At 40.0% G+C, this 12,699-nt stretch overlaps 1 non-coding gene across 1 annotated transcript; it reads right to left on the reverse strand.

Moving 5' to 3' along the window:
• Positions 1–215, reverse strand: LOC112438104 (small nucleolar RNA U3). The gene has a single exon (XR_003026588.3). It is a non-coding gene; the product is annotated as a small nucleolar RNA U3 (small nucleolar RNA).
• Between the last annotated feature and the right edge of the window lie 12,484 nt (positions 216–12,699).

Raw genomic sequence — 12,699 nt, forward strand, 5'->3', positions numbered from 1 at the left:
ACCCCTCAGATTGTACCCTCTCTCTCTTACTTTCCCAGAGGAAGAGCGGAACGGCTCTCAATGGCAAATGGAAGTTGCAGTGAAGCAGCACCCAGAGCCAGTGTCAGGCTCCCGAGAGAGCGCTGCACCGCCGCCTGTGGTTTCTGGTGCTGTACATGTTCAGAGAAACTTATCTGGTAGTGAGCTATAGAAACGATCCCTGCAAGCGTCATCTTTGTAAGGTCATTTTAATGACTATTTTTCTCCTCAGGAAATAGATAAGCCCTCAGCAGTATCAAACAGCCTGGCAGAATAAAAGGCTGATTGAGTCGGCCTCCCCTGTGACCATTAACATATTTAATTTGGTGACACTAAATATTCCTGCCTTTTATGAAAATGTCTACAATCCGTCTTGTTTTTTACCACTTTAGAGTTGACAAACTCCATGTTGGAACAGAGTATTCTTAAACAGAACCCTTAAAACCATATTTTTCACCTCTCTGTTTTTATCTATCTATCTATCTATCTATCTATCTATCTATCTATCTATATCTATCTATCTATCTATTTATTGAGACAGGGTCTTGCTCTGTCACCCAGGCTGGAGTGCAGTTGTGTGATCACGGTTCTCTGCAGCCTCGATCTCCTGGGCTCTAGCTATCCTCCCAAGTAGCTCAGATTACAGGAATGCACCATGAGGCCCAGTTATTTTAAAAAATATTTTGTAGAGATGGGGGTCTCACTTGTTGGCCCAGGCTGGTCTTGAACTCCTGGGCTCAAGAAATCCTCCTGCCTTATCCTTCCAAAGTGCTGGAATTACAGGCGTGAGCCACCACACCTGGTCTATTATTATTATTTTATTATTATTATTATTTTTAATTTGAGATGGAGATGGAGCCTCTCTCTATTGCCCAGGCTGTACTGCACTGGTGCGTTCTTAGCTCACTGCAACCTCCCCCTCCCGGGTTCAAGCAATTCTCCTGCCTCAGCCTCCTGAGTAGCTGGGATTACAGACATACACCACCATGCCCGGTTAGTTTTTTGTATTTTTAGTAGAGACGGGGTTTCTCCATGTTGGTCAGGCTGGTCTCGAACTCCCGACCTCAGGTGATCCGCCTGCCTCGGCCTCCCAAAGTGCTGGGATTCAGGTGTGAGCCACTGTGCCCAGCCCCTCTTATTTTTAAAGAATGAGAATAATCTGAGCTGGGAATGCAGCTCACATCAAACATGAACATAGAAAGGGAAATGCACAAAGTGAGAGATGAAATCACTCACAAAGCTGATAGCATGAACTTCTAGATTCCCTGAATACCCTTCCAGTTCTAATTTCCTATGTTTTAATTCACTGGGAATATATTCCTTAATTTCTCATAATTACAAACAAATGCTCCCTAGAAGAAAAATGTATGCTTAAGAGAGTATTCGGTTCCAGTGTTAAAATCATATCCTTTCATTTTTCTCTGAAACTTTGAAAATGTCTCTGTTCAGTCCTTTGTGTGTACTTCTCAGGCAGTACTGAAGACAGAGAGATAAAAGGGGCGGTGCTGACACACGTAGATGACTGGGGCTCTGACAATGACCGTGAGCTGATGACCTGAGTCACACAAACTGGAAAACAAAGTTTTTCCCTAAGGAGTTGGACTTTTAAAAACTTTTTATTGGCTGCTTTTGGATTAAGGCGTTTAGGACCAGCATTATGAGCAGAAGGACTCAGTGTGTATGAAGAAGAAACCAAGTTTTTCTACAGCAGAAGAGGAGGAATTTGCCTTTGCAAAATGTTATACTGTTTTATCTGTCGCTGAACATGTCTGGGCAGTGGCTGTTCTCCCAGGTCTGAGTCCTGAAAAGGGAAAGAGAAAGAGATTGTAGGACACGGTGAAATGATACACGAAACAGCGTTTCCCCAGTTTCTTATTTGCCTGCACATTTCTCATAAATGGAGCAAATGCTGAACAAGCTGACTTTCTCCCATCATTCCTGTAAATAAGGATATGACTCACAGACCTTGCAATCTCTAAAATGCCATAGATACTACAGTGATTTGATTATTTAAAAATAGCTGGGGAAAAAAACAGCAAGAAATTGGTCCTGGGTAAGTTAGGATGAATTCTTTTCTGTTTGTTTTTGTTTATCATTTAAATTGTTATTGTATCTCACCCTAAGTATTCTGACAACATCTAGTTTGCCAAACAAATCTTAGGGATTTATGAGTTCTGGAAACTAACAATATGAACGTGCTGGTCAGATCTCAGATCCCAGGCAAATAAACCCAAAAAACAAAAAACAAAACAAGACACAAGGTTCACCATGGAGTCACTGTGATCTGCGGGCAACTATGGATTTGGTTATATGATCTCCTTTTCTATAAAGTGGAGAGAGATAAGTGTTGACATCACTTAAATACGCTGAGCCCCACCCCCAAATAACACAAGTGCTGGTGACAACAATAATTTATATTAAGCCTACTGAACGGCTTTTGTTGATCTTTAACTAGCCTATCTAGAAATGGGAAACGAGTGACCTCTATTATTACTCAAGTGCTAAAACTCTCCAAGTAGGACTGAATTCTGAGATTCAGGATTAAGGTTCAAGTAGGGAATCTCCATTTACCCTGCATCTCAGTCTTACACTGTATTAGTCAGGGTCTTGGGAGGAAAGAGGAGCACACTTAAGAAGGCATGATTAAAAGAGAAAGTAATGAAGGGATTATTATAAAGTTAGAGGAAGAGTTAAGGGAAATAAGAAGGGTTGATGAGGTCCCTGGGGTGGCTGCTTCAGGGAAGTCTTCTCTAGGCTTTCAAGGGCAAGCAAAGGACCACTGACATTCCTCACAAACTTGCACTTTGGTGAGGGAGCCGGGCCACAGCTGACCTAGGGCTTAGCAGAAAATCTCTCTCTCCTTCTGTCCTTCCATCCTCTCCTGGTGGCTGCCACTGGCCAAGCCCAACTACAAACGACAGAACAAGGGAGCTTGGTTGCTGGGGTCCATCATACAGCCAGTCTTTCAGGGTGCAGAGCAGAGTGAAAGGGTGGAGAGTGGATCTGCAGGGGAACATGGATAGTGTCGGGCACAGACCACTGACAAACGAAAGAGATGGAAATGCTTCAGAAAAGAAAGCAGGATGGCCAGGTCGGTGGTTTTTTTTTTTTTTTTTTTTTTTTTTTTTTGTGGAGATGGAGTCCTGCTCTGTCACCCAGGCTTGAATGCAATGGCGCACTGTTGGCTCACTGCAACCTCCGCCTCCTGGGTTCAAGCAATTCTCCTGCCTCAGCCTCTCTAGTAGCTGGGATTACAGACGTGCACCATCACGCCCAGCTAATTTTTTGTATTTTTTTCTAGCAGAGACAGGGTTTCACCATGTTGGCCAAGCTGGTCTTGAACTCCTGACCTCAGATGATCCACCTGCCTCAGCCTCCCAAAGTGCTGGGATTACAGGCATGAGCCACCTCACCCGGCCAGGCCTGTGATTTTAATCATGGGATCTTGCCTAGTGGTAAAGCCCCATTAAATGTCTGGAAATCTGAATCAGAAGGATCAGCAACTGTTCTTCCCTAGGAATGGATCAAAGGTAGGTCCTATGGATACGGCTTGTCTGTCCCCACCAAAACTCATGTTGAAATTTGATCACGAATATGGTGGTGTTGAGAGGTGGGGCCTAGTGGGAGGTGTTTGGGCCAGGAGCATGGCCTTATGAATAATGCAGTTTTCCAGGTAGTGAGTTCTTGCTTTCGTGAGACTGCATTAGTTCTTGTGGGAATGGATTAGTTCCCTAAAGTGTGAGTTATTATAAAGCAAAGTTCCTGTTCCTGTTTGATCCTCTCTCTTCTCACTTGTCTGCTTCCCCTTTGACCTACTCTGCCCTGCAATGTTATGACACAGAAGAATGCCCTCACCAGAAGCCATGGCCATACTTTTGAACTTCTCACCCTGCAGAACCGTGGACTAGATACACTTCTTTCCTTTGTAAATTACCCAGTCTCATGTATTCTGTTATAGCAAGACAAAATGGACTAAGACAGTAGGGTTGCCAGGGAAAAGACAGGCATCCAGTTAAAATTGAATTTCAGAAATTAGATAAACTTTTTTTTTCAGTATAAGTATATCCCAAATATTGCATGGGAGATACTTAAAGAGTTGTTGTTCATTTGAAATTCAATTTTAACTGGGCATCCCGTATTTTTATAAATATGGTAATTCTAAGGGCACTTCCTTCTCACTAAAGATACTAGAATTAGAATTTGAATATGGTATAGCATTTCTGAAACCTTGTTCTCTCAACACCAATTTTTGAAATGTTAAGTATTTCCAAACGAATGAACAAAAAAACAAACTAAACACTGTTTCATAGTCAAAGAAGTTAAAAAAAACAGTGGATTAAAATAAAGTTAAATAGTTCTCACAGCTTTAGGATTTCTCCTGGGACTTAATGCTAACATGCATTGTGACAACAATGATAGTGTTTTTCCTTGCTTTATTTGAAAACCATCACAACAAAGAAACGGCCCAATATTCTTCTGTTTCAGTGTGACCATAGGTTTCCATTGAAATGCAGTTTAAATTTTAAAAAGTCATTTTGGTGTCTATTATGTTAAAGTAAAATTTTACTATTACCAAAGTAAAATTTTACTATTACCTCAATCTTGCTTTAAGACTAAATTTATATTTATAAAGATGTTTTAAAGCTCTCTATAAATGTTTGCAAAGTAATAGCATTGTATTTAATAAGCTATTAAATTGTTCACTTGATACTGGTTTTGCTAAGCTTAATATGAAGACTCAATTAAAACCAAATTATCATCTAAGCAGGGACAATCCTAGATTATTCAGAGAGAAAAATGAGGATAAAAACATTAGCTCTGTCTGCTTCTCAAGGTTATTTTTGGAAAGAAATGAAGTAATGTTGTGAAAGGCTGTGCAAATATTACTGCGAGGATACAAATTACCCTCCCTGTAGAGTGGATGGGCTTTTCACAATTTTCTCCCTTTCTGGTCATAGGTATTTTATCTAATTTGTTGTCTAGTCTGTAATTCCACCCTGTTGTGTGCAGTGGGAGTGAAAGGGAGGTACATGAATTAGGATTAGAATTGCTTGTGAAGGACAGAAACCTGCCAAATAATGGTGCCTTAAACAAGGTGGAAGTTTCCTTTTCTCTCATGCAAAAGACTGGGATGTGTAGTCCTGGGCTGAAATAGAGGCTCTTCTCCATCAAATCTCCAAGGCTTCAAACTTCTCTGCCATTATTGAGCAATGTTTCTCAATCTCATGGTCCAAGATGGCGGTATATATATTCCAGGCAACCAGAGGAGGAAGGAACAAAGAAGTGGCTGAGGCAGTCAGGTGGCTGGCTGTCCTGGAAGCTGGCACAAGATGCTTTCAGTTACATGCTTGAAATGGTTAATTTTATGTATCAAGTTGACTGGGCCACAGGATGCCCAGATATTTGGTCAACCAGTATTCTGCATATGTCTGTGAGAGTATTTTTGGATGCGAATAACGATTGAATTGGCAGACTGAAAAAAGCATATTTTCCATCCTAATGTGGGTGGGCCTCATCCAATCTACTAAAGACCTGAAGAGAACAAAAGGTTGACCCTCCTACAAGTAAGAGGGAACTCCTCCTGCCTGACTGCCTTGACCCTGAGACATGGGCTCTTTTTTGCCTTCAGTATCAAACTAAAATATTGGTCTCTTCCTGGATCTTGAGCCTGCCAGCCTTTGGATTGGAACTACACCATGGCTCTTCTGGGCCTCCTGCTTGCTGGCTGCAGATTTTGGTACCTGTCAGCCTTCATAATCTCATGAGTCAATTCCTTATTGTATATTGATATCTATCTATCTATCTATCTATCTATCTATCTATCTATCTATCTTTCTATCTTTGATAACCTCTCTATCTATTGGTTCTGTTTCTCTGGACAACGCTGACTAATACAATCCTATTGTCTGGAACTTAGTATGCAAGAAAGAGAGTGAGTATATGGGGTGAAATGTATAGGAGTGGAGCTAAAAGACTTTGCTGCAGGAGAGGAGTTCAAGTCATTGAGGGCAGTTATGAGTCAGCAATAATGTTGGTGCAGTATTTTATTTCAGGAGTCAATTAAAAGTATTGTCATTTTAGCAGTTTATGTCTTCCATTTATCAAATTGAGTATAGTGCCTTCCTCTGTCCTACCAGATGAAAGTTTATGAAAGATACTAATCATTTCCAAATTCCTTCATTTTTACTATCTATCCAGATTATTTTAAATACAGTATCTCTATAAATAGCACTTTGTCCATTGATATATGTTTGTGTTTACATGATTGTGTGTGTGTGTGTGTGCACGTGCAAAACATGGAAATAGGATATTTGGTCTACCTTAATCCCTGGAATGGAAGTAATGGTGATTACTTTTGTACAGCAAGTAATAAACTCCCAAATGGTTGGCATTTCCTTTTTCTTATACTAGACAGAGTCAAAGGTGAAGGATGATAAAGAAAAGTTTTGACAATAGTGCCAAATTACCTTCCTCAGTTCCTAGATTGGGGATTTTCAATCTAGGGGCAGATGTCACTATAATATAAGAGGTCTAGTCCTTGATTTCAGAAGCAGCTATCCAAGCTGTTATAAGAACTGATGATAGGAACATGCCTCTCTTCTCAAGTTCTGTACAACAACCACTTATCCATAGCTCTTGATGGTTACTGCTCAGCCATTTCTTGCCAGCTGTTCTTTCCCTGTGCAGGGAGAGCACGGGAGTATGGAGCCTCAGTTTGGTTTGCTATTGTCAGGACATCAAACTAATCATTAGGTAGAAAGTTGAATAAACATTTACTTTTGACTTTTAAATGGTTACTTCGGAAAGTTTTACTTAGCAGCAAGACCAACTACATAATTTGCGGGGCCCAGTGCAGTGTGAAAATTTGGGGTCCATTTTTGCAAAAAATATTAAGAATCTCAAGATAGTGACAGAGCTTTAAGGCCAATTCAGGCTCCTCCTGCGTGCAGGACTCTGTGTAACTACACAGGTAGCACAGCTAGGATGCAGACGCTGCTCAATGTTATACATTTAGTACTTTGATGTCCCTGAATTCCTTACAAAACTCTTACTTCCTCCCCTCCCCACCCAAGTCCCCAGCTCTTCTGTTTTTTTCCAAAACTTTACTTGTGTACAACACTATGAAACATGACAGGGTCTGATGAGAAAGTATTAATTGGCTTTAACCTAGTTTTTTTTCATTTTTATTTCTGAATATCAGCACTCATAGCCCTTTTCCCTATTTTCTGACTTACCCTAATACAACTCCATATCGTACAAAGCTTCATAGTCCTGTATATGCATGTGGTGAACATTTGTGTGGCTATTTGCAGCTGATGGATTAGTATCCATAAGTTGAGAGGATTCTTCAAAGGTCCTGAGATTGAATATGAAAAAATGACCTGTAAGAATTAAGTCATTCACATGTAGCACAGATGGACGAATTACCAAGGGAGATGGCATATATCTGGATCACAAAAGACTTATAAGGCAAATTAAAGGCATGTATTCTCATCAAAGTAACCTCTGATTGCTTTATTTCCTGGAATACTCTATTATCGGTGTCAGGGTTCTCCAGAGAAACAAAATCAATAGGATGTATATAAATTTCCTGTATGGAATATAGTTCGGTTATGTAGGAAGTGCCGAAGGATGAGTGAGTGGAATTACATGTGAGGAATTGGCTCCCATGATTACGAAAGTGGGCAAGTTCAAAGATCTGGAGGTGAGTCAGCAAGCTTGGCTAGAGACCCACTTGGCAGGCTCAAGACCGAGGAGGAGCTGATGTCCCAGTTTGAAGGTAGCCAGGCAGCAAGAATTCTCTCTTACTTAGGGGACAGTAGTCTTTTTGTTTTATTCAGGCCTTCAAATGATTGGATGAGGCCTGCACACACTGGAAAGGCCAATCTGTTTTATTTGGTCTGCCTGTTTAAATGCCAGTCTCACTCAACAACACCCCCAAGAAACACCCACAATAATGTTTGACCGAATACCTGGAGACCCCATGGCCCAGTCAAGTTGACACATGAAATTAAGGTACCACAGATATCCTGTTGTCACAAACTCTGTATAGCACTTAAAATTCCTGGTTTCATGCTTGGTACAGAAAGTTAGCTACTGTTCATCATTTGTTTAATTCTACACGTGGCCATAACTTAAGATTAATTATAACAAAGTTTAATTAGAACGAAAGATGTAATTAGATGTAAATTCTTGCATCAAGTGGTTGCTTTGTGCTAGGCACAGGTTAGGACTGCAAAGATGACTACAAATGGCTGATTACTACAAAGGACATTGTAGTAATTTTATTTTTATTTTTATTATTTTTTTTGAAATGGAGTTTTGCTCTTGTTGCCCCGGCCGGAGTGCAATGGCGTTATCTTGGCTCACTGCAACCTCCGCCTCCCGGTTCAAGTGAGTCTCCTGCCTCAGCTTCCCTAGTAGCTGGGATTACAGGCACTCATAATAATAGGCCCAGCTATTATTTTGTATTTTTAGTAGAGACAGTGTTTCACCATATTGGTCAGGCTGGTCTTGAACTCCTGACCTCAGGCGATCCACCCACCTTGGCCCACCAAAGTGTTGGGATTACAGGCGTGAGCCACCGCACCTGGCAGGACATTGGTTTAGAAACAGCTTTATTAAGTGGATTTTACCTGAGAGTTTCTTCCTATACTTTTAGTCCTTGTCAGAGATGTGATGTATTTTCTCTTGTGATTGCACTTTTAAAGTTGGAATCCTATGAATGCCGTCAGCACTACTATGTGGAATATGGTTTGGTTACGTAGGAAATGCAGAAGACTGAGTGAGTGGAATTACTCAAAAGTAGATCAGAAAGCAGCTATGGTCATAGACATCAGCCTCAGTGGGGCAACAGGAGTTGGAAGGAGTAAACTGAGGGAAAAAATCAGTAGAATACTGGATGGAGCAGACAGAGTGAGACTGAATGGGAGAAGGGTGAGGTGGGCTGAGACAGCTGGTCACATTCAGCTCTAAATTCTCGAAGAAGTAGTTTAGACTACACCAAGGATGGGGGATAAAAACCAGCCTAGAGCTCAGAGAAGGTGGATGTGGCACGGGAAATAAGAATTGTCATTGTTGAATTCCTTGAGAAAAAAATGTGAAGAAGAGGCTTGAGGCCTCAAAGACATTGCATGCATGAGTCAGAACAAGCTTGAACTACAAGGAAGATTTGATTAATGAATCAAATATTAATGCCACATTTTCTCTTATTTCAAGTGTTTTTTTTTCCAACTATTATCTCTGTATAGAATGTCTTCGCTCTCTGCCATCACCTTATTATTAATAACTCCTATTAACTCTTAGGTCTCAGCCTTGCTGTTACTTCCTCCCCAGAAGTCTCCTTTAACCACTAAAGACTGGGCTTGGTGCTTTTCCCCTGTGTTCTCATGTCACCCTACTCTAGAACTATGTCACTGATTTAAATTGCTTTCTGGTAGGGCACGGTGGCTCACGCCTGTATTCCCAGCACTTTGGGAGGCTGAGGCGGGCAGATCACGAAGTCAGGAGTTCGAGACCGGCCTGACCAACGTGGTGAAACTTTGTCTCTACTAAAAATACAAAAATTAGCTGGGCATGGTGGTGGGGGCCTGTAGTTCCAGCTACTTGGGAGGCTGAGTCAGGAGAATTGCTTGAACTCAGGAGGCGGAGGTTGCATCCAGCCGAGATCGTGCCACTGCACTCCAGCCTGGGCAACAGAACGAGGCTCCATCTCAAAATAAATAAATAAATAAATAAATAAATAAATAATAAAATAAAAAAGAAATTGCTTTCTGACATGTCTGTTTTCCTGAATGAGCTGGGAGCTCCTTAATGACAATAGCTATTTCTTGTTTAAAGTCATATCCCCAGAAACTATAAGCTTAGTAGATATTTGCTATGTGAAAGAAGGAATGAAAGAATGAATGAGGACTTGATTCCTGTACTCCCAACAACATTTAAGACACTGTGCTGAGTATTCAGTAAGGGGGCATCAGGAAGGGTGAGGTAGAGGTGGTAGTGAAACCAAAAAACTGAACACTGTTCCTGGCTTCAGAGAACATGTAGTCTATTAACAATTGTGAATAATGGTGTAATACAAGACACATGACATAATACAATACTACAACACAAGACAAGAGAATAGGATTGCCATATTTAGCAAATAAAAATACAGGATGCCCAGTTAAATTTGAATTTCAGGTAAGCAACAAATAGTATGTATATATCTCATGGACTATTTGGGAGATACTAATACTAAAAATTATTCATTGCTTATTAAAATTCAAATTTGATTGGATAGCCTATATTTTATCAACCCTCAATGAGAAGAACTGGAGCTGTAAGAGATTGCTTTTGTTTTTGTTTTTTCATTTTTTCAGGGATGGAATGGAGGTCTTGGAGAAAGGTAAATGATTTGGGAAATGTTTTCTGGAAAAGATAGGAACAGAGCTGAGTTGCAAAGATCACAAGACAAAACGTGAGGAGGTGCAATTCTGGTAGAAGAAACCTCAGATGAAAAGGTGATACTGTGGCAGGATCAGAGACTGGCTGACATCTGGTTTGGCCAGAGTGTGAAAGGGTGGTGAGAAACCCAACTAGAGGGTTGGGCAGGGCCTGGTGACTCCATATGTTCCAAAGCCTCAGTCTCCTGGGCACCCTGCCCCCTTCACCTTGGCCACGCTTTGTGAACAAGCAGAACTAGATCTTGCTGCCTGGGCAAATGTTTCATCCTTACCTAGTTAATTAGGCTTGAACATTAGTCTCTCTCTGGAAATAGTGAAGAAGAAACACCAGGAGCATTTTGCAAGGGTCATACATTGCTCAATGTTTGCATTTTTTCAAAAACACTGGTGTCAAAACAGCATGTCCAGCAAAGTTGAGGGAAAAGTGAAAACTAATGATGACTTATCAAAACAAGATGTGATGGTGTGGGAAATGCTATTAACTTCTACGGCATTTGTAATTTTCGTCTTTCTCTTCTGTTATAACATATGTTTAGCATTATATAGTAAATATAGAATAAAACAGATACAAATAGCTTATTTGTAATCCAAGAAGAGGGGGAAATGTTTAGATAATAAAGTTGGGCACCTACTGTGTTCCAGGTGGCAACATATGTTATTTCTCTTAATCTTCATAACAATACTATAATACTATGGTATATACTATGATGATTTTAATGTGCATCTTGCTGAATTTCACAATGTTTATTTGCTCATCTATGATCGCTCAACTAGCAATTGGTTATTTTGAAATTCAAATGTGGTTTGACTTCAACATCTATATTGTTTCCATTTACCACACCTATAGATAGGTACTCACAGATAAACAATAATTATGGTGCAGTTATGGCAGATACACTGTGGGAACAGACAGGAGGGAGCATTTAATTCTGTCTTGAGGACATCAAGGGTGGCTTTGGAAGGAGATGATGCTTGAGTGGTGATTGATGACAATGATCTCATTTTCTAATAAGGTTAATAACAGGCAATGCATGAAACATATTCACAAGTAAGATAAATATTAATAGTTTTTAAAACACATGTATTTCATCCTAATAAGCTCTCATTAGGTTTCTGTAACCTTTTATTAAATGTTCCACACTGATCACATTGATGACAAACACAAATTCTTTTTTTTTCTTTTTTTTTTTTTTGAGATGGAGTTTTGCTCTTATTGCCCAGACTGGAGTGCAATGGCACCATCTCGGCTCACCGCAACCTCCACCTCCCGGGTTCGAGCGATTCTCCTGCCTCAGCCTCCCGAGTAGCTGGGATTATAGGTGTTCACCACCATGCCTGGCTAATTTTGTATTTTCAGCAGAGACGGGGTTTCTCCATGTTGGTCAGACTTGTCTCGAACTCCCAACCTCAGGTGATCCGCCCACCTCGGCCTCTCAAAGTGCTGGGATTATAGGCGTGAGCCACCGCACCCAGCCAACAAACACAAATTCTTATACTTGCTACCACAAACATTATTAGCCATATTTATTAGATGGTCATTATTTATTAAATTAAATTAAATAATTAAATATTCATTAAATCATTAAAACCTTCAGCTACTTATATGATTATAGTTTGGTGCTGTTTTTGCAAAGACACTACACATTCACATAGAAATATGTCTAAAACTTTTATAATTCTATAAACTACATGAATGGTTATACAGTTGAGTTGACTAAATTCCTCCCACATAATTATTTCAATTACATAAAATATTACTTACATAACTGGAATGGTATTATAGCTATAAAATACTCGTCTGTAATTACATAAAATTAAATTCAGTAAAAAGAAAGGCCTAAAATTTTAGCAACATACTCTCTAGAGAAAAGCTGCTGAACAGTTGTGTTTCTATAAGTTTTAAAATACAATTGTAAAAATAAAAACTAAAAACAAAATTTTTCAAAATTTTGCTTTCTCAAAAGACATTAGCCAAATTTTAATAAAAACATTGAAGAGTTTGTTTTGCATACACTCCGATGAGATGAACTAATATTATCATCCCCTTTTAAACCAAATTTTGTTTGCAAATCTTCTCTCCAAGAAGCCCCCTAAACAGATCTTACTTTCCTTTTGGTAATGCTTACTTATGATCTGTTAGCAACTTATTCGTATTGTTACAGGTAGTTAGATAGGCATGAGTGGGGCAGGAGAGCGCTTTTCCCCCACCCACTAGGAATGTCCGGGGATGGTTTGA

This window comes from Pan paniscus, chromosome 22 (genome assembly GCF_029289425.2).
Source record: "Pan paniscus chromosome 22, NHGRI_mPanPan1-v2.0_pri, whole genome shotgun sequence".
Classification (NCBI taxonomy): domain Eukaryota; kingdom Metazoa; phylum Chordata; class Mammalia; order Primates; family Hominidae; genus Pan; species Pan paniscus.